This window comes from Vidua macroura, chromosome 4 (genome assembly GCF_024509145.1).
Source record: "Vidua macroura isolate BioBank_ID:100142 chromosome 4, ASM2450914v1, whole genome shotgun sequence".
NCBI classification, from domain to species: Eukaryota; Metazoa; Chordata; class Aves; order Passeriformes; family Viduidae; genus Vidua; species Vidua macroura.
In genome coordinates, this window is record NC_071574.1 from 33,137,337 (window position 1) to 33,159,268 (window position 21,932).

General features: G+C 36.3%; 1 protein-coding gene across 2 annotated transcripts in view; it reads left to right on the forward strand.

Annotated features, from left to right (window-relative positions):
- Nucleotides 1-21,932, forward strand: part of RAPGEF2 (Rap guanine nucleotide exchange factor 2) — a 185,625-nt gene that overhangs the window by 115,472 nt on the left and 48,221 nt on the right. The window lies entirely within an intron of this gene.

A 21,932-nucleotide genomic window follows, 5' to 3' on the forward strand; every position in this document is an offset into this window, starting at 1 on the left:
GTTAAAATCATTATGCATTTGTTAAAACTTTAAAGCAATATATAGGCTGTATAACAAGTGATGTAATTGTAGGTGATGATAAGAATAGATTTATTTTGTCTAGTGTGTGGTACTAGTGTAGTTTTGCCTTGTAGCATGGCGTTGAACATCTGTGATACACTTATGCTGAAATGCAGAAACTGTTAGTAAAACATGGAATGAACAAAAGGCACAAGTACTGATGCTTTCTAATTGATCCCATGAGTCAGCTACACCTTTGTCATGCTTTAATCCCATAGGCTGCCTGTGTTTATTGTTTGGGAAAAATGCATTCATAAGCAGAAAAGCAAACATTATTTAACAAGGCCTCAGGTGTCAGGAATTAGAAATTTAGGTTTTGCATGACAAAAAGGTTCTGTAAGTTCTATAAAAATGTATAGAACCTTATTGCTTAGTTAAAATGTTTAAACCTTCATGCTAGATTTTATATGGTTCAATATAGTTTTCAATCTTAAAATTTGTTTCTTGAGAAGATATTTATGAATATGTGTTCTGTGACTACCGTGTCTTAGAATGTACATGGGAATGTGAACAGTATATTCAGCTGATAAAGTTAAATAATCATAAATACTGGGAAGAGGTGATGGCAGGAACTTTTTGAAGGAAGAATATTTTTTTTGGTAAGAATTCAGTGTTTGTGTAGAAATACAGAAAGTAATCTAGAAATGTTTTAAAATGTGTCCAGTGAATTTTTCTTACATGTGTAGCAACATATCACAGTTTCTTATTGTAGACTGTTTTGTTCCTTTCCCTTGTTAATTACATTCTAAGTATAAGGGAGTTCATGTAACCAAACGGTTTGGTGTTCATGAAATATTTAGAACTTAATCTAAAAAAACCCAAACATAACCCACCTTCTTTCCTCCTGAAACTCAAGCACTGAAGAAGCTGAAATAGAATAGGATACTTTGAATTTGCAAATAGGGATAAAATAAAAAAGCTGCATATGTATTGCAAGTGTTTTCCTGCTCTTTCTCCTCTCCAAAGAATGGCAATGAAAAGTTCTAGATTTACTCTGGTAGCACAACAAGTTTAACTGATATTAAATAAGTGCTTATAGATAAAGGAAAAAAATAAACTGGCTTTTTAGAAACTCTACATCACAAACTCTGTCATATTCTAGTTGTATAACTTTGAGGTATTTAAATCACAGAGATGAATTTCGCTCTCCAAAATGGAGACTGGACTAAAATGTAGGAATAATAAAATGAAAAAGGTCAAGGTATTTGCAGTTGCAGATTTTGCATGAAAAAAAGACATAGTTTAAAGACTATATAGAACTTTAAAACTAAACTGTTAGGACACAGACTAGCTCAGCAAAAAACACTGCTTTAACAATGAAACTTTTCATGCCTGTTCACCAGGTAGACATTATTTTCCTTGGAAGGTAAGACTGAAAGATATAAATTTTTCATAGAGAGGGAAGGGAAGCTTGGAGTTCCAAGGCATAAGAGTTTATCTTACGTTGCCTTAGAGGAAAAACTTCTTGAATTAATAATTTCTGGTAATGAGTTATTTTCATGTTAGTATGTTCCCAGAATTCTAAATATTTTATTGATATCTGACTTGAACTTATTTCAAGGAGAGAGGCTTAATTACTTCTGTGACATCCCCACCCAGAGTCTCACAGCTTGATTTGCTGGAACTGAATGCAAAATTCAGTTCCAGTCTGGAACTGACTGCAAAAATCTCCTGTGCAAGGTTTCACAAATTTCTATGAATTAATTTTACTTATGCTGTTAAATCTTAATTTCACACTAGTTTAGTTAGGGAATGAGTGATATGGTTTAAATCTATTGTTCTGTGAAAGTGGTAAGCAAACTGGCCATTGTGTTAATCATGGTGAAAATGGAGAGAGGAAGAGTAAAAAATGCGCTTGTGTTTCCTAGATTTTTTAATATAAAAAATAAAGTCAGCCACATCAATCAAGTGTACTGGTCTTACATGCCTCATATTTCATAAATTGGAGGAGTTTGAAGCAGTGCTATAAGCACATATCTGAAAGTAGTGTTCCTTGATAATCAACTACTGTCACCTGTTTAACAGGGAGTAAAATTATCCTCTGGGTGAAAGATGTCAGAGAAATGAAAGCAGGGTTGTTGCAAAAATACTTCTGCTTAGTTCTTGTATTTGATGTACTTTACCAGATTTTGTGTAATTAAAGGAATCTTAGAATAGTTTGGGTTGGAAGAGTCCTTAAAGACCATCTTCTTCCAACCCCTCTGGCATGGACAGGGACAGCTTCTACTAGACCAGGTTGCTCAAAGCCCCATCCAGCCTGGCCTTGAACACTTCCAGGGATGGGGCATCTTCAGTAGGTTCATTATGTTTGGCTGTGTCCTTGCTGGTTATAGGAGTCCTCTCAACCAGATTTGTAGGGGTTTCATTATAATTTTCCTAATCTTAAATTTTACTAAGTTGAATGGTGTTGCAAGAAATATTGTTTTGTGGATGTTCAAACAATCTCTTGAAAAGCTTCACACATTGCATCTTAAACCGGGTTTATTACGTGGAAAAAAAAATCATATGACGGTCTAGTGTATGAAGGCTCCTGTTGTAGGCTTGGGCTTTGTAAGGTGCTAGCTTTTGATCTCATTTCTCTTTTTCCTTTGAATCTATTGTTTGTAGGAACTTTACTCAAGGTCAATTAAAAAAAAAAAAACAAAATGAAAAAATTGACAGGTATAATGACTTATAAAAATGGGACTTGAGATGCATAGTTCATGTATGACTGTGTAATGATTAATAACTCATGAATTGCACAATACATTGGAGTGACTTGTGGACAACCTGTAAGAAAGTACGTTTTTACTTCAGGTGTAATTGAAATAAAGTCTGCTAAAAAAGGACAAGTTTCGCTGCTGGCACAGCGGCACTTCTTTAGTGGTCATGGGCACTGCAGTCTTTGATGTGCGCAACCTGTCTTGAAATACTAAAAAAATATTGGAAGCGCTAAGTCAAATTTTTGGGTTGTTCTTACCATATTTTAATTCACAAAGATTTGTGGCCATGTGCTAGGGGTCCCTTCCCTCCCAGGAAAGAGAAGGAAATGAGTGATATTTTGCAGGAAAGTCTTGAATGGGGATTGTTCAAATATGGTTATTTTAGTTGGATGTGTAGTAAAGGTGCCTGTTGGCATGCTTTCCTAAGAAATCTAGAACTACACCAGAAATAATTTTCTGTTACTGGAAGAGATCATCAGTATTTTTCCTTGACTCATATAATAAATGTAGCATGATATAGTTATTTGTCCTTTGAGCGAGCATCACACAGCACTTCTAAGTTGTGGAAAAGGGGTGTGGTGCTGTGATCAGATGGCTGCAGTTACTAAGCTTTTCCTCATTTCTATATACGTATATGGAACAAAAAATAGATGTATGAAAAAGCTCTGTCTAGGTAGTAGTGACTTGTTAGCTGCTGCAGCTGCTGATGGTTATGATTTTGTTCATCTTGATGAATTACATTGCTCTGGGACTTGATACAGATTATCTTCTTTTGTTGTTAGGCACCTTCATTTTTAGCATTTATTGAAACCAGATTTCTGGTTTGGCCTCTTCTGATTATTCCTTTCCTTTTAATTTGCGTATTTTGAAAAAAAATTTCCTCTCTGGAGGCCAATAAAGGGGTTGTGGATTTTTCATGTGATTAGAAATAGTGTTTCACCTCTTTATAAGTGCATTATGATAGAGTCTTTAATTGCATGACCGTGTGTCTTCTGCAAGATTTATCTCAAGATGGATAGCTTTGTAATGAGCAGCTGTTTGATGTTTTGGGCTAGCTTCATAGCTCAAAAGGCCAGGTAGTGTTTATAGTGTACTATTCAAGTCTTACTCAGAGGAGAAAAGGATAAATATTATTCTCTTCTGTGGCTTTTCAAGATGCTTGTAACTACAGTGTTCAGGCAAATAATTAAAGTATTGCAGGGGCAGCGTTATCTTCATTTTTCAGTAAGGTCTGCTGAAGCGAATCTTTGGCAAAACATAAGGGCAGAATTTTGAGAGCTTAAGGTGGTCCTTCCATGGCATAGGAAGGTCTAAATAAGCATTCAAAGGATGGATTTTGTTGCTTGAGTTTTCTATATTGGCCCAGTTCAGACACTCACAGCCTAATGATCATATTTAAGTGACTTGCCTGGCATCTTACCAGAGATCTGTGGTAGACTCTGGCTAGATTCCTGTTCTGCTGGATAGCATTTAACTGCAGATTTCCCCAAAAGCTTATAAATGGCAAAATTTGGGTCATTTCAGAGGAATGACTGTGAATGCATTTAGTGACCTGTAGAGATGGCAATGAGAACATCCTTGGCCAATAGAGGATGTCCTGCTATCTTTCTATTTTGTCTTCAAAGCCTGGGGATTGCACAGCATATTTCAAAGTGAGAGAAGAGGGAAAAAAAAAACAACCTCAAAACCATACAAGAAAGACTGCCATCTATGTGTAATGAAGTATCTAAAATTTTTTCAGGTCAGTGTGGGTAGTTGATGTAGAATATTGCACAGTAGGGCATTTTTTTACCACGTTTATGAAGTAAGAGAGTTTCAGGCCTCACAACATATTCAGTATTATGGTTCTGGTTTATATTCTAAAGCGGCCAAATGTAGTGGTGCTGTTGGATTGTTTGCAGAGTGATGCTTTTGATGATGCATACTGTAATGTGGCATTTATAGTCACAATGCAGATGTGAACCTGAAAAAGAAAGTCAGCTTCTTCCAAAATGCTATTTTGAGACTGAGAGACTGAAGCTATTTATTATTACTGGGTTGTTGGCACTCCTGCCTGATCATCAGATGTGCTGAAAATCTAGCTGAAATTGAGGGCTGCTGGTACCCAACAATTATAAAAAACCAAAAACTATCCAAGCAACCAAAAATCCCAAACATCAAAAGAAGTAAAAAATCCTAAATCACTTAACATAATGTTGACTTGTTCCTGATTCTATGAGTTAATAAAGGCATAGGAAGAAGAGAAACTCTAAAAAGCAAGAGATAATGTGTTGTGTTAAGTAGCCTAAGTTAAAAATAAGTTAAATATGACATTCACAATATACACAATGAGTAGCATGAGGTTCATTGTAACTAGAAGCAAGCACTAAGAAAACTAAGGAAATCCTGTGCCTCAGTATCTCAAGCTCATTATTCCACCTGCAAAATAATTGCAGTCCGTTGCTGAATACTGGCTCAAGGGTTTTAAGCAGTGATACTTAATGCTGGCGCTTCATTTCCAAGTGATGTAAACTCAACAGTTGAGTCAACAAAATGGTAAAAATATTCCAGTGAGAGGAAGTAAGTTAGATTTTTGGAGAAATTTAATTTTTAGTTATCTAAGGCAGGGGATCTCAGTGATATGTAAAGGAACATGTAGCTTATAAGAGGATTGGTAAATGCTGTGAGTTGTGCTGCTTTTTTCTGCAGTTGTGATTGCTGCGGGTATGACTCCAGCAGCAAAAGAGAGGGGAGGTGTCTCATGTTCTGTATTCTGCTACTAACATGACCTGAAGCTTATCTGCAAAATACTTCTGTACTTGAAAACTTTACAGGTTGTCTGCAAAATCAATGAAATAACAAGAGATAACAGGAATGATTTAAGAATATGAGCATTAGGAACTATGATTTCTAAATTCTAAACTGGAATTGTATAAACATTTAGGCTATGTTCAGACCATCAGCACTCTGGCATCATGATGTTAGTGCTGGAAACTCTGAAGTATAATTTTTTTAAGCTAATTTGAAGTTTGTTTTTCTTCAATTGTCTTGCATATTTTTTATTCCTTGCTGTATTCTAGGCTTTAAATTACTACAAATTAGCCCTTAACAACATCCTTGATGTTTGAAAACTGAGCTAATTTTACTAATCCCTCATTGAATACACAGTGGTGTGATTTTTGCTTGACTGAAATAGATACAAGATTTTCAGGATCTTAGGGTTATTTTATTAAAAATCTGATTTTTATTTTTGATACCTTAATTGCAACAGCAGCTATATGACCAGACTACTGATTCTTTAATGTACTACTATTGATGGATTCTTGGTTGCTTTTTCTAAAATTTGAAATTAATAGAAGTAATACTACTAGAAAAAGAAGAAACCCCACTTGATAGGGTATTTCAGGACTTCTTCTAGTGGGTGTAATACTGAACCTGTGTTTGCAGTGTTTAAGAATTATGGTTAATATTAAGGATTTGAGGAACATGAAATATGAATGTCTTGAGATTTACCCTTGATCAAAGAATCTTGTACCCACCACACTTCATTGCCAACATTGTGTTTAAGAATGTGGTAGCTGTAGAGCAAGGGAAGTGTGGCATAGCTCCAGCAGTTCTGCAGTGTTTTTAGGATTCTAACCTCTGCATGCTTAATCCATCAGTCTGTTACAGAAATGTCACTGGCACTCGCATGGTATCCCAGAATTGGATAGTTGGTGGTTATTCCAATTTTGTCAGCTTGCCAGTAGTCTTTTTGCTGTTCATTTTGAGATGGTGATGATTCATTTGAGAACCAGGAGAAGAATAAACTGTGCTGAAGGGGTCTCTGCTCAGTGGGTTACTTGTGAAAGCTGATCCTATGCCCAGAAGCTCAAATTTATGGGAGTGTTTATCATTCCTTCCAAATCCCCTGTTCTGTATGAGGATACTAGAAGGACAGATGAAGGACAAGAGATTGCATTGCTGTTATGTAGGTGATGTTGAAGGTAAATAGCTTTACATTATAATAGTACCTGACACAAGTGTTGCTGCTGGTCCCTAATAGGTCTGAGGTGTAGGGATGGAGACCAGCTATTGCCTAAATTTATTTGATTTTATTTGTCACTGGGGAAAGATGAAGGTTCACAAAATTTGGTGAAATAACTGGAACATAGGAAATTCTCTGTGTGTGTTTGTAATTTACTCTTGTGGTGCTGGACTTGGTTACTAGACTGCAAGATTCTATTAATTCCATTAGCAAGAATGTTGGTCCTTTGAGCAAAGGGCTATATTTGTCTTTTTGGGTTGCTCTCACTGCAAATATGAGTCTTGCTGCCATGAACCAGTTGGTTCATGGTGTTCAGCTAACCTGGCATTCTATACTTGGCCTAAACCTTAAGCTACTCAAAAAGCTAAAAATAAGGCCTTAGGTCCTTTTGCAATCACTGGTCTCCATTGCAGATGGAGAACAAAAAATCCTGGTATGTTTAGTTCCCTTTTTATGAAAAGTGAAAGAGAATTTTCCTAAATGGAAAGTAGCTTGCTAAACCTCACAGCTTGGACTGAGTAGTTTTCTAGCATTTCCCAAGTCCTGAGTTATAGGCAGTCAAGTTGATGTCTCCAGTAATATGATGTTCCTTCCAAACCCTGTCCGGAACACCTTAAAAAGGCATCAAATAATTCAATCTGCTACAATTTCAATAATTCCTGTCCTTTGTGGTGTATGGAGTGTGACTACCCTTCCTTTAATTCAAATGGGTTTTCTGATTTTTTTCTTACATGTCTTCTGAATTTGTTTAGTGACTTCTGTAAACAGCAGAAAGCTCTGAACCATTTGACAAAATGTCAAAAAGATTTTGCTTTAAATGTGAAAACAGTTGTGACTCTCTACACTCAAATGTATGCATACCTCCATGGCACTTCCAGCTCTTAGATGCAAATGGAGATGACAATTCTCCTTTGGACTGGGAATATGCAAACTGGTTTAACACCAGCCTTCTCTTTCAGTTCCAGCTTCTTAACATGGATCAAGAGCCAGTTGCTTTTCAAAATAGAGGAGAAACAGGCTTGTGACTTAGAATGCGGAGAAGAGCAAAGTATTACATTACATGTTCATTTAGGATCTGTTAATAAGCTAACAAATGGCATAAAATGTAGCTCCATGTAGTCCTTTCTACCTGTAGATTCTTTATTTCAACTGTCTCAGGTTTGGCTGGTGACCATATGCCAGCATTTGATGACAGTAATGCATCCTCTTGCTAACTGCAGTTACCTGATCTTCAGAGACGTAGGGACAGCCAGGAACCATGCTGCAAACCCAGAAAATAACCTGATGGTCAAATACCTCAGCCTGGGATTTCTTTCACTCAGTCTATAAATACTGCCTCATTTTGTCTGACTGCAGCCCGTCATTCTCCTGCAAGCATAGGTGCTGTGTGCTGTGTCCTTTGGACAAACACATTAGGTAGGATTCATTAGTTTATAGCTTGACTCCAAACTGTGACCTTGCTAGTCAGAAGAATTGGTTTAAAGCTTTCTTCTTTTATTCCTCCTCTGAAGAATGATTTCATAAAAATGACGTTGTTCTATTTTGTGGGTCTCCCTTTGTGTGGGTAGTCATGTTGGCTTGTTTTATTGTTAAAAATAGGCTTGTACTGTTCCGTGCTGCTGTTCTTCCTGCAGAGCCAGAAGAATGGGAGCTGGGCTGTGCTCTTAGGCCTCCATCCATGGCATTGTTTCCTAAATGCCTATCTGCTGCTGTGTGCCTGCCAGCCTGCCAAATGCTGTAGGGGTTGCATGAATGTCAGGAAGGTCTAATGCAGAATGATTTGAAAGAGCATGGGGAAGCCTGAAAAAGAGAGCATGGGTACAGAACTGAGCCATACATTTGCTATTGGTAGTAGGATTGATGGCTTGAAAATGGGGTGATGAAGGACATTGTACCTGAATGTGTTTGGTCATGGTTGAAAAAAAAAAAGGTGAAAAAAAAATTAAATTTGTGAATTTTAACTGAATTTTGGGAATTATTTCTTAGTGAGCTATATCCTAGGTTTGCTGTTCTCATTTTAGTCCAAGTAAGTTCTTTATGCTCTTCATTTGTTGAGGACGTTTTTGGTGGGTTTTTTGTTTGTTTGATTTTTTTGACGATTATTTGTTGGTTTTGGTTTTTTTGTTTTTTTTTTTGTTGGTTTTGGGTTGCTTTTGTTTAGTTGGTTTTGGGGGGGGGGGAGTGGTTTCGTTTTTTCCTTGCATGTAAGAAGCTAAATAAAGGCTCTTCAAAACAAGCACTCTTTGCCTGTGCTGTTTCACCAGTCAGGGTTGAGCTTGACCTCTAAATCTTAATGTAATTCTGATAACAAACTAGGAAGAAGAGGAACCTGTATTCTCCAAATTTTTGGCAGGCAGAAGCTCTTTTCTCAGCTAGGTTGCTCAGGAAAGAGTCAGATGTTAGACTTGGATGTGTCTCGCTTGCCTTTTCAGTCTTGACCTGCTGAAATTCCTGCTTGACCAGTGGATTTTCAGCTAGGTTTTTTAAACTTTGAATAAGTAGCTGACTATAGAGGGATTTTTTTTTTCTTTTCTTTTGAAATACACATATATAATGTAGAATGTTCTTTTTTCTGTTGTCCTCACTTTTAAGGAACCAGGAGGAAAAGGGAAATGCATGAATTTATGGATTTTGGTGCCTTAGTAAAATGTGCTACTTAAATAATTAACTCTGTGTCTGGAAATGGTTGCTCACTGGATTTTTTTAAAGCAGCAGAGAAGACTCATATTTTATTTTAAAACTGAATTTGTTCACAACTGTAGGAGCAGACTGAAAACTAAACTAAAATGAGAACAGTGTTAGTTTCTTTTAATAACTGTGGAAACATGTATTTAGGTGTACCTCTCCTTGCCTGTTGGTGTATGACTTCTGTAAATATTTTTTGTGGTCTGACTCTGGGAATTCCTGTCCTATTCTGTCTTGCTCATTTTCAAATCAGTAGGTTATCAACAGCTGATAATATTGTTGTTGTTGGAGTTTTTTGGGGGTTTTGTTGGTTGTTTTTTTGTTTTTTTTTTTTGTTGTTTTTTTTTTTTTTATTGGTGTGTGTGTTTTTTATTTGTTTGTTTTTGTTGTTTGTTTTGGATTTTTAAAAATTTTGTTCTTGGGGTGGTGTTCTTTGTGTATTGTGAGAAGATTAGAGACTTCTTGCATTTCAGGGCAAAGGATTTTTAGACATTTCCATTTAACAGATATTTTCAAGGTCCCTGAAAAATACAGCTGCTTTTCCTAAATAAATGGTTACTCAAGTGGAGTTTCCCAAACAGTGGTGTGCATGTCAGCAGTAGGATATAGAAAATCTAGTTATCTACTTATTTCCTGTTGAAGGAAGAGGTTGTTTAGGCAGTTAAATGTCACTCCTACACCTGCAACTTCCAGTAGTATTGTACATTAGAATCCCTTCTGTGATGATGGTACCCAGGGAAAACTAAACTTAGGAATTCCTGAGTTAGAGTAGCATGATTATTTTTAGAGGTTTTTTTTTAAATGGAGGCTCAGTGTTCCAACTTGGGTTTTATTTAGTTAAGAATCCATAGATAACATGCTTAAGGTAGTAATGGCTAAAATGTCTACCACTTTTATGAAAGTAAGTTTCTAAATCTCTTGCACCATGTATTACAGCGAACAGCTACTACTTTTTTAGTGCTGTTGTAAATGCGCAGTTGGTTTTGCTTTCAAATTATCTGGTCATTGCAAGGTGACCTAATGCACCCACCTTGACCATGTAAATGAAAACTACTCCAATGTTTAACTTCTGATAGATGAGAGAAAAAACGATGAATGTTACTTGATTGTGTTTGTAGAATGGGCTGCAGTTACTGGTCTTGGTATTTCAACCTGATTTCTATACTGCTTATTTTTCTGCAGCTTGGCAATCTGTGATGTAAAAATCTCTTCCTAAATAGACACCACTGAAACATGTCATGTTGTTAGTAGAATATGTAAGGTTTTACATGTGTTGTGTTTTTAGGATGCTGTTGACACAAGGCAGGACCGTACAGGATAATTTAAACTCTGTGTGCACACCTGCACTGACACAAATAGATGAATTTCTGAAAGTCACATGTGAATGTCAGCATTTTAAGCAGAATTACATGGTGCTTCAATTGACAATGTCTGCTTATTCTAAACCAGCCTTGATTATAACGGGCTCCATATAGGACCTTGTTGTTTTGCTTGTCTTATAATGTAGTTGTTTGTAAAAATTAGGCAATTAAAAAAAAAGCCAAGATGGGAGGCTAATGAAATTTAGTGTTAGATATTACAGTTTTGAGTAAATGTCACTTGGACTACAAAGAAAAGCTCTGCAGGCTGTTTCAAAATTTATTGGAGATATTATTACTATAAAAAATGATATATGTAAATAATTTTAAATGGCTTTGCACAGTTGTTGCTGCACTGTGCTCCAGAATTTAGGGAGCACTGTAGCACTTCCTAAAGACTCCTTGATGAAAAGAAGAAACATGATCCTTTGGTCTTTCTCCTCCTGTGATCTCAGTGAGCACACACTAGTAAGTTTTCTGGCCAATGTAGTTAATAGTTGAGTTGTTAATAGAAGTTGGAATCTTGCTCTGTGTGACAGAATAGAAGCTATGGAGGTATTAGGAATGCAGGATGACATGACAGCACATACAGTTTTAAAAACTTGTGTCAGTCTAAAATATTTTCATTAATTTTCTTTGACTACCATCTGAGGAAAAGTGTAAAGTAGCAAGCAAAGCTTGGGGTGTTACAGCAACATTCACTGGTGTTGTGTTGCCATGGCATGAGAACATTCGCACTTGCAAAACTCATAAAATAAGTAATAAAGCTGTTTGACTAGTAGTCATGTTAGTATAGCATTAAAAATTATAGTTATGGTAAAATAATACTATTTGAAGGTTTTGCAACATTAGTCATGTATAAAGGGAAATACTTGTCATTGAAAACCATTTTATCTTGTTACTGTACTCTTTCTTCATTAGCCAGAGAAATAGGAAGACTACCTATACTATTTGTAATGCAAATATGAAAAGATTTTACTCTTTGCATTGGTCTGAGGAGTATTATCTACCGACTTTTAAGTTTTTTTAAGCAATCTTTCATTTGAAATTACATCACCCCCATATTCAATCAAAATTAATTGCCTTGTAGTTGTCCAACTTTTAAAAAAAAATTGCAACATTGTTTTAAGTGCTCAATATTGTGCAATTAAGAAGCTAAGACTAGTGATTATGGCAATATACATTTTTCTTTATATTAAAAAATGCTACAATCAAAATATGTAGAAAAACAAGCTTTAGCAAGGGCTTTGATGTCCACTTGTGTTTTATTAGAAATACTGCAATTCTTTGTGTCTTTTTTTTTTTATTTGTTTGTTTGAGGTGAAGCAGAAGTGCAACTTTCACTGTCAGTCAAAGAAAATAGTGGAAACTTCCACCCACTTTTCTCCTGAGCTATTCCTTGATACTCTAAAGCAAAGATAATCCTTTACTTAAAACTCCAAGGGCGCCATTGACATGGCTGCAGCCGTCAGACTTCAAACAAAATTTCCATTTAATTGCTTGTGAATAGTCATGTCTCTCTTTAAATTTTCATCAAATTTCATTCAGTTAATATGGTATTTTTGGAGACAGGGCTCAGTTTTTGCATCTGTGCACAGAAGGTCCCCAAATATTTGTATCTTTAAAAATTTTTTCTTTGGAAGTGTTCAGAGCACTTGGGTATTTACTAAGAAGCTACGAATAAGAACATCTAAGATGTTTTTATGTTAGTCATGTTGGATTTTGTCTTTTTTTCTTCCTCTGTTGGTTGGTCTGCTTCTGAACACTAAGTATATCAAACAACAGGCTTACTTCAGATTTTTCTGCTTGGATGAGTGACATGGATCTGGAAAGAATTTTCTGGGTCACTGCCATTACACACTTGTGCAGCACACTCATAACTTTGCCTCACTTCAGTTTGAAAGCCTTCTCTATCACAGCTCCTGTGGAGTCTGGCTTGGAGAATCTCTGTGGTTCATTAGATTGCAGCCTTCTTTCAGCTTCCTGCTCATTAGGCTTTACACCTGCATTGCCTTTTTCTGAAAATATTTCTTTTTCCTCCTTTCTATTTCTGCATAGTGATCTTTCTCTCAATGTGGGCTGAAGAAGCTGTGCTCTTCATGCACTTTATCAAGTATTAGTTTTTCTTCTCATAATCCTGATAGTTTTTTTCTGACTCTATGTATGTGTATGGCTTTGAGCCATCTTTATTTAAAACACACAGCTGGGAATGTGTGCAACATTTCCAAATAAGGTCTCTGCTGGGGTCGTGGAGAAGAGCCCAGAACTGTATTTCTGGAGGATGCATGCTGTGATCATATTGGGTTCTCCTTCTGCTACATCACCTGAACAATTCAGTCACCTTCTGCTCAGCTGCTACATGGAAACTTTTTCACAGTCATTTCTGACAGGGAATTTCCTAGGCTCTTGGTTTTTGTTTTAAAGTGCGTGATTTCACATCTCTTCCTACTGCTCATCTCTTGTTATCAACAGTGTCTTTTTGCACAGCGATGCCAACAGTTTTTTTCCTCCACTTGGAAAGTGGAGAGTTCTAAGATATTTTGTATATCCATCATTCATATCTCATCTTTAAAAAAATAACTGAAGTAGGCCTTAATCTACTTTTCTTTATTCTAGAATCAATTAACTTTTCGTTACTATTGTAAGTTAGCTCAGTGCAGTAAAATTCAGTGATGTTCAATATTTAAGTGCAGTAGTTCAGATTGAGTGGCTTCAGTTCAAAACTAAGTTATCACTTCATGAATGTTTAAAAAACTTCACTAAGCTTTGTTAGAGTGGCTAGAATCCTGTAATTGTGAAGTTTTCTGTGATAGGTATAAAAAACCCCACTACCGACATATGGTGTGGTGTAGGAACAGCCTACTGATGGGGAGGCTTCAACACTTGGAACTGTAGGCATTTCATAGGTCTTTGCTTTAAACATTTAAATTGTGCCCAAGATATATGTTTCACCTTTGGGCTAAACTCTTTACTTTTCTGTTGTGGTTTTCAATTCTGAGCAGTGCTTTAAAGCTGAAAATAAAATCTGAGTTCGGGTGCCATCATTTTTACCCCTGCTGGTGTAATTGCATTTTAACATCCCCCACATCCAGTTGTGAGACTGCTGTGTAAATAATCCAAAATGAGTCTGTATATGAGATACACATAGACATTCTATTATTTATTTAAAGTATTCTGCAGGACTTAAAGCATCTTCTTTGAAAATATTTGAATTAACATTTCCTGTAAACATATGTGCCCACATAAAATGTTCTTGAACTTTTTTTGCTTTTATTTCCGTAGGCATGAATCTTTTGTCTGGTTTCCTGTGGAAACAAAGTTTGTGACCAGGTTCTCTGTTCCTTCCTCTCCCACAGTTAGTTGTAATAGGCCAGAGAGTTCAAAATCTAACCTTACAAGCCTCCAAAAGCCCTGAAAGTAGGCCATTGAGTTTCCAAATCAGCAGTAGTTCTCAGTGTATTAAGCACCCGAACAGCCACAAAAGGAAGTATTTAGAAATACTTACTGTGGGAAAAACATCAACTGGAACATGCATTTTCTTAGTATGAAAACCAGTTATTCCCAAGAGAGAGATCTCTGCAAAGCCAAGCTTTATTATTTTCTCGTCCACGTATATTAAATAATGGGGAGCCTTTACAGAAGTTCAGTGACTGAGCTCAGTTTTCTACTCTTGTTCCCTAGAGATATTTCAAAATCAATTGAAATGCCTCAGAACAGTCTTTCCTTCAACTTAAAAAGCAGTCATCAGTGAGTGCCTGTCCCTGCTTGTTGGTTTTCATTATGTAGATTTCCACAAGATGAATTCCCTTCACAATTTTATTCAGTGTTATTGGGAAGCTGTTAGTTTCTGAGAGGGTGTGACTGTGCAGGCTCTGTCAGCATTCTTAAATGCAAGGTCTTGGTGGGACATCAGGGTGCTACCAATAGTGACAAGCTGTGTCCCTTATGGAACAGGGACTCCTATGATATGGGGACATATGCAGACATAATACACTGGAACAGAGATTCTGCTACTCACGGTAGTTCAAAGTGACTGAGAATAGGATTGGACCTAAATCTGATCACTTTATGAAATAAAGGATTCAAAATAATATAAAATACCAGACACTTAAAAAAACAAAACAAACAAACAAACAAACAAACAAAAAAAAAACAAAAAAAAGGAGATTTTTGAAATTTGAAAATCCTACTTAACTCCCTTCTGGAAGGTTTAACTTCCATTGCACTATTTGGAACAAAAAACTATTGGACCACATTTCTACATGTGGTTAAGGATGTCAAAGAGTTGTCAGTACTTAAAGGTATATGCACAGTCAAAACAGTTGTAGAACAGTCTTTTTAGCTTGATGCCTGCAGCAGAACTGCTATAATTTTAAAACCATATTTTAAAAGTACTGAATTATCCTTTGTTGACCAGTGAAGAAGCTACACTTCAACCAGATATTTTCTGAGACAGGCTTCTGAGTAAATGCTGAATAAAAGTATTTTGATCTTGCATGTTTATACTGTTCATTATAAATATGTTATAAACATTTGAGTTCGGATTTTCAGAAATCTGAGGAAAACTTCAGAAAATTGTTTAATGTTATTTAGTTTAGTTTAGCATGATTCAGTTCAAATCCATCCTGCTGGTTTTTGTTTTATATTTGGGGTTCACTGGTGCTGTAAACACCTGTATAAAACAGTTTTTCTTTTTTTTTCACTCCTGACTTAATTTGAGCTGTTGCCAATAAGTTGACATTTGTGTTTCCTGAAGGAATAGTGTTTATGCCAGGTTTTCTGAAGAAGACACTTTTGAATATGAAATCCTGCATTGAATCTTTGATTCAAATACTTCCAAAAGGAAGAAGAAAGAGAAGGTAGTTAAATTAAATAAGAGTGAATGTGTTTCAGTGATGTATTTCTTACTTTTCCTTTAAAAAGAGTTGCATCTGAAAGGTTTTTCTTCATTCCCCAGACACCCATTTAAATTTTACCACCCCTGTCTCTCTGCAGAAGTCAATAATCCTTCAAGCAAAGGATTCGATGCATGAAGTGCTCATAGGATTAGGTGCTGAGAGCTAGGAGATGTGCAGTAAGTGGCAGTCAGTGTGTGTTTTGTAAGGGAAGCAGAATGAAGTTCCTGTGCATTCACTCTCTCTCTCTTTCTCCCTGAGACCAGCAGCTCCCATTGCATTAGCTTGAACCTCTGAATAGTTTTTTTGGGAGGCTAGCTATAGCAAAATATCAGTGGAGGAAAGAATTAAGCGCTTGGGAAAGTTCCTTATAATACTTTTCTTTCCTTCTTTTTGGTTTGGTTTCTTGTTAGGGGCGTTCTGCTGTGGGTTTTGTATACAAACAACTGCTTAACAGCAATAGTATCTACATGCAATATTTTCAGAACACGGGTTGTGTCCTGTGCTGGATTCAAGATGAAGAACATTCTTAAGATTAGGTCTCTGTGAAGTTTCACAGTTTCACAGAAGGATGTCTATTTGAGGAAACTCTGGAGATTGAAAATACATGAGGTATTGTTGTGTAAAATGAAAGATTGTGCAGAAGACATAATTCAAATCAGGAGGTTTTTATTTAAGTCTTGCAGAAGTTTTCTTAGAAAATATATAGAAGCTTCTCAATCTTTTCCACTCCTAGGTGCAAGGAAATCCTGCTTCCCTGGGAATTGCATCCTAATTTTAATTGCATATAGTTTGCACTTTTAGTTTAAATTTAACTCTGCATGGACATGTCAGCCTGCATCAGGTCTGTAGACAGAATCTATAGAAATTACTTTATTGTTCTGTAATTACTTACATTTACTGCTATGTTTAAAATCACTCAACCATAAAAATGTTTTCCTTGATGTCTTTCTTGGTTAGTGAAAGTATTATGTTGAAATAGCATGTAGATGAATGCCCAGCATTATTACAAATATTTCTTCCATATCTTATTAAATACCATAAATATGGGCATAGCTTTAAAATACAAAATACAACAGATGTACAAACATTTAATATAGAAAATATTTATATAAAATATTGAAATCAAGTGTTAATAATTTTAGAGGATACTGAAGAATACTACCTTTGTGATCTACACTTTTGTAGTGCAATAAAAAATTTAGGATTCCTACCTTGGGTGGAGAAAAAAAATAATGAGGAAGACTAAGGCATAGTATGGCTTTTATTTGCCTGCTGTTTCTCTCTTCATGAAAAAAGACCAGAATCCCAAAATCAGTTTGTTGTATTTAACTTACTTAGGTTTGTGAGACTAAGTGTGTCATCTGTAAAAGGAATAAAAAACTTTAAAAAAATTTATTTATAGTGGTGGCTTTTGTTGTGTAGTAGCTTTTATTATTTTGTTAGTAAAGAGCTGCTGTGGAATAAGTATTCAGATGCAGGTGTTTGGAGGTTGAAGAATCAGTGCTTGCTTGTGTTTCTTTAATTTCAGAAAGTGGAAATAGAGGCTATAAAGGCGATAGTTTGTGTTGTTTTACGTCTACTTGCTCAGCCTATCTCAGTGGCACTTAATTACATATAAAATCATTCATTGGGAAATGCATAACAGAATGTTACACCTTTGCTCTCTTTAATCCCATCTTTTTTGCAAATGTACTTCAGTCACTTTGCAGGCTTTATAAATCTTTCATAAAGTGCTGAGCAGCCTTCAGTAGAAGACTTTGTTTATGTGCTTTGTTTGTCTTAAAATGAGTGGTATATTGAAGCTTTCTAACTAGAATTCGTCTGGTAATTTAAAATGACACTCTTATGTTTGTCTTTTACATTGTTGCATTTATACTTGTTTTCACATATAACTGCATTTAAAAAAAAACCATAAAATTCCAAATGAATAAAATCAAAACAAAACCTCAAAAAAAATTATTTAAAGAAAGAAAATGTTTTGGTGTAATTTCACTTATTTTTTTGGCTATTCTCATACATTGTAATGCTGTATCCGAGGATTTTAATTTCTTGTCCAGTAAACATTTTCAAAACTTATTTAATATTTTTTTAAAATACTGTATCCATAGATAAATCCAGCAATTCCTTGAGTAGAAGGTGACTTTTGTTATAATGAAAGGCCTGCTGTAGGGTAGGAGAAAATAATGATGTTCTTAAAATAGGAGGAACATATTCAGAGCAAAGTAATTGTTAGTTTTGCATGCATAACATGGTGACTCACTTTGAGGGTGGAAGTAATAAAATGATGCTTTTAAGATGGGAAGATGTGATAGGATTTATGGTATTGTACAGTTCTAAATGGATATATATCTTTGCCCTTAAGACAGTTTCACATAACTGTTTAAATTTTCTTTTGGTTTAGGGTTTTCATGAAGTAAAAATGGGGAGTTCCCAGATGTATTGTTTTAACTCTGGTTTCTATCCACGTATACAATCTGTATAAATGTGTGTACTTATGTAGGTATGCTTGCATATGAAGAGCTACATTATAAATATAAAATAGTGTTTTCACCTCTGTCAAATTAAGACTAGGGCTTAGATCATAACTATTTTATCAGGTCCTGTTTTATACTAGAAACTTTTGTCCCTGTTACTTGTGATTAGAGCTATGTATATATCACCTTAATGTTTGTCACTTACAAAGGTTGTGCTTGAGACTAGGGTATCAGGACAGTTTCTGACCTTTTTAATGATAATTAATTATTGAAACTAGTGTACATACTGTGTTTTGAAATTATATTTAGTTAAGAACAAATCATGCATTAATTTTTCGAAATTATCCTGCTATGTTTTTACTCTGTGTGCCAGTTCCTTCTGATGGTGTGACTAAAAGTGTTCAGTAATGCAGTTAAGAAATATTGTAGCTGTTGGCTTCAGCAAAGCTGTACTTAAGTGTGGTGCTTGTTATGTAAAATATACAAGCTGCTTTTGATCCTTATTACTTTGAATGACTTCTTAAAACTAGCCGTCATTTAATGAAAATGTAAAACAAGATAAAAATGAGAAAACAGTTCTGACACCATTTGTGGTGGTGTCAGTCTGTGACAGGTGACGTTTCTGAGGCAGGGGATAGGTCCTTAGGCTTCTTCATCCTGCTTATGGTCTGGTGGATATAGCATATGTTAGATCAAGAAAACTTTTATTTTTACTGTTATACTAAAGTCAGTACTAAACTATAGAACGGAACGATAGCTCAATACAAGCACAGAGTGCTTAATAATTTAATAATAAAGTGATACTCAGCACAGCAAACATACCTATTGTCATGAACTTAACTGCCAGGAGATGGTTCCTAGGAAATTTTTTCACTGAGTTTTAATAGCATGGTTTCATGATGTTCTCTAATCCTGTTTCACTGCAAGTAAGAAATTGGATGTAAATATCCTGGTTTTGGGGTAGACAGCTTTTTGCTGGTTGTTGAATGTTGCATTTTGTCCTTGTTCTGCTTACCTGAAAAACATTTACCAAATGTTGTGCTCCAAGAATAAAAGGTTTGGCTGGTATTGGGTTTGTGTGGCAGGATTTTGGTCGTGTGGGACCACAGGGTTGGCTTCTTTGAGAAGCTGCCAGAAGTTCCCCCCATGTCTAATGGAGACAAGCTGGTGCCAAGGCAGACCTGCCACTGGCCAAGGCTGAACTCATCAGTGATAGATGGTAGCATCTATGGGATAACACAGTTAAGAAAGGGGGAGGGGGGGAACAAAAACTGTGCAATTGCAGACACAGAAGAGAGGAGTGAGAATGTGACAGGAACAGCCCTGCAGATACCAAGGGCAGAGCAGAAGGAGGGGCAGGGGTGCTCTGGTTGCCCCAGCAGAGATTTACCCAGCCTGTGGTGCAGATCATGGTGCGGCAACTGTACCTCTGCAGCCTATGTTGATCCAAAGGAAAGTAGAATTCCACCTGCAGCCTTTGGAGGACACCAGAGCAGGAGGATGCCTGTGGAAAGCCCACGCTGGAGCAGGCTCCTGGTGGGATTTGTGACCCTGTGGAGGGAGGAGCCCACATTGGAATAGGTTTACTGGCAGAACATGTGACCTCAGAGGGGACACACACCAGAGCAATTTGTGAAGAACTGCAGCCCATGGGAAGGGCTCACTTTGGAGGTGATAATGGAGAACTGCCTCCTTTGGAAGGAGAAGAGTGTGAGAGTCCTTCATGCAAGGAGGGAGGAGCAGTAGAAGCAATGTGAGATGAACTGACCGCAGCTCCCATTCCCTGCCACTGCACTGCAAGGGAGGTAGAGAATTTGTGAGTGAAGTTGACCCTAGGAAGAAAGGAAGGCTGGGAGGAAGTCATTAAGATTTGGGTTTATTTCTCATTATCCTACTGATAACAAATTCAGTTAATTTGTCCCCAAATTGGGTCTGTTTTGCCCATGACAGTAACTGGTGAGGGGTCTCTCTTTGTCCTTAACCATGAGCCTTTCATTATATTTGCTCTCCCCTGTCCAGCTGAGGAAGGTGACAGAGTGGCTTTGGTGTCAAGCCCACCACACTTCCGTATAAGACTTAAGCAGATGTGGGTATTCATTGTCATCAGTGCTTTATTTTTTTCTCCATTGTGTACAGTGCAAATATGAAGTATTTTAAACAGCAGGACGTGACTAAAATAGAAATGCATGTATTTCTCACACATATTGTTCATTGAGTTTGAGGTTTAAATGTTTCAGTTTATTTAATTTTTGTGTTTTATTTTTTTCTTCATGCATTCTCTCACCTTAACTTTGGGGGGTAGGGCAGTTGCAGTGGATGCTGCTCTCGGGCATGTAGCACAGAGATGTAGTGTTCTGCAGAGATATGAGCATGTGCTTTCTGCTTGTAAATAGTCCTATTTGATTAGGATCAAAGTGACTAGTTAGGTTGCCTAAAGAAAAATGCTTGCTTCTGATCTTCTGTCACCACTTGGCAAGTCCAGCTCATGCAGCATGGCTTTGACTTGAGGAGTTACTCTGAAACCAGTAATCACCAAGCATTCAGCTGATTGTCTACAGCCAAAAAGATTCAGAAGGCTTGCTTTTATTTGCAGTGTATTCCATCAGTTATTGCGGGATCCCCTGCCTCTTCCTTTTGCCTTATGCGCAGTAGTGACACATAAATCCTTGCTGTTCATTTAAAACAGAGTGCGATCATTATATTAAACATAGCTTGATTTAGCTTTTTAACATACTAACTGGATTTGCCTGGATGAAAAGTTCTTTAAAATTTTTAATGCATTGATAAAAAATAAATGCTGTTGTTAATGACATGGAGATATTTGCAGGGCACTATAAAATTGAACAGGCTTGACTGGGTGCCACACTGTTCATATACAGTTCCCTATGGAGTTAATATTTATTGGGTATTGCAATAGCTACCATTTGTAAAAGGTAAAACCCTCAAAATATATCTGTGTAAGTTATTGTTAAATGTGTGAATCTTAGATGATTTGCGCTTGTATCTTATGTAGGATTTCTACTTGGAAATAAATGTGGGCTGCTTCAATTATGAGAGACTGTACTTTGAGAAGTAGTCAGCAACACATGGCAAAAGCTGTGGCAGTTCATTTCCCTTGCATTCTACCTATGGAATAAGTACTCAATAAGGCTCAAAAAGGATTAAAAAAATGTATAGTGGCCTGAATATCAGTATATATGGTTCACATGTATAATATCACATATATATTATGTGATAATTCAAACTTACAGATTGAAAAGTAAAGCAGCAAAGACAACAGATACTATAATGCAGTCCATAATGCTGTATTTTCTCCTTCTGATACTTCATTAACAGTACTGAACATAACTAGATTTTTCTGGAGGCAGCATTAATGGCTGTGTGTATTAGAGTATTGCTTTTCCTAATTGCCTTTTCTTTGTTGATGAAGATCAAATCTAGCTCTGGGCTTACTGTAGCTTTTTATGATTATTAGTATTTGGTAGCTGGTTTTAGCCACTCTTTCCAGTAAAATACTAGGAAAGAATTATTTTAAATGCAGCCATTTCTGCTATCACTGATGCAGTCATTCTGTGATAATGAAGAAATCCTTGTTAGATGTATTAGAATAGGAAATGCCAGTAAGTCGAAATAAGACTAAGGTTTGCAGTTGTCTGTAATTTCACTGCAAATCCTAAAGCCATGGTTCTTTCTGGGCATGCTCCAAAAACAGAACTAAACAAGGCAAAGAGCAGTAAAATCATTCAGTA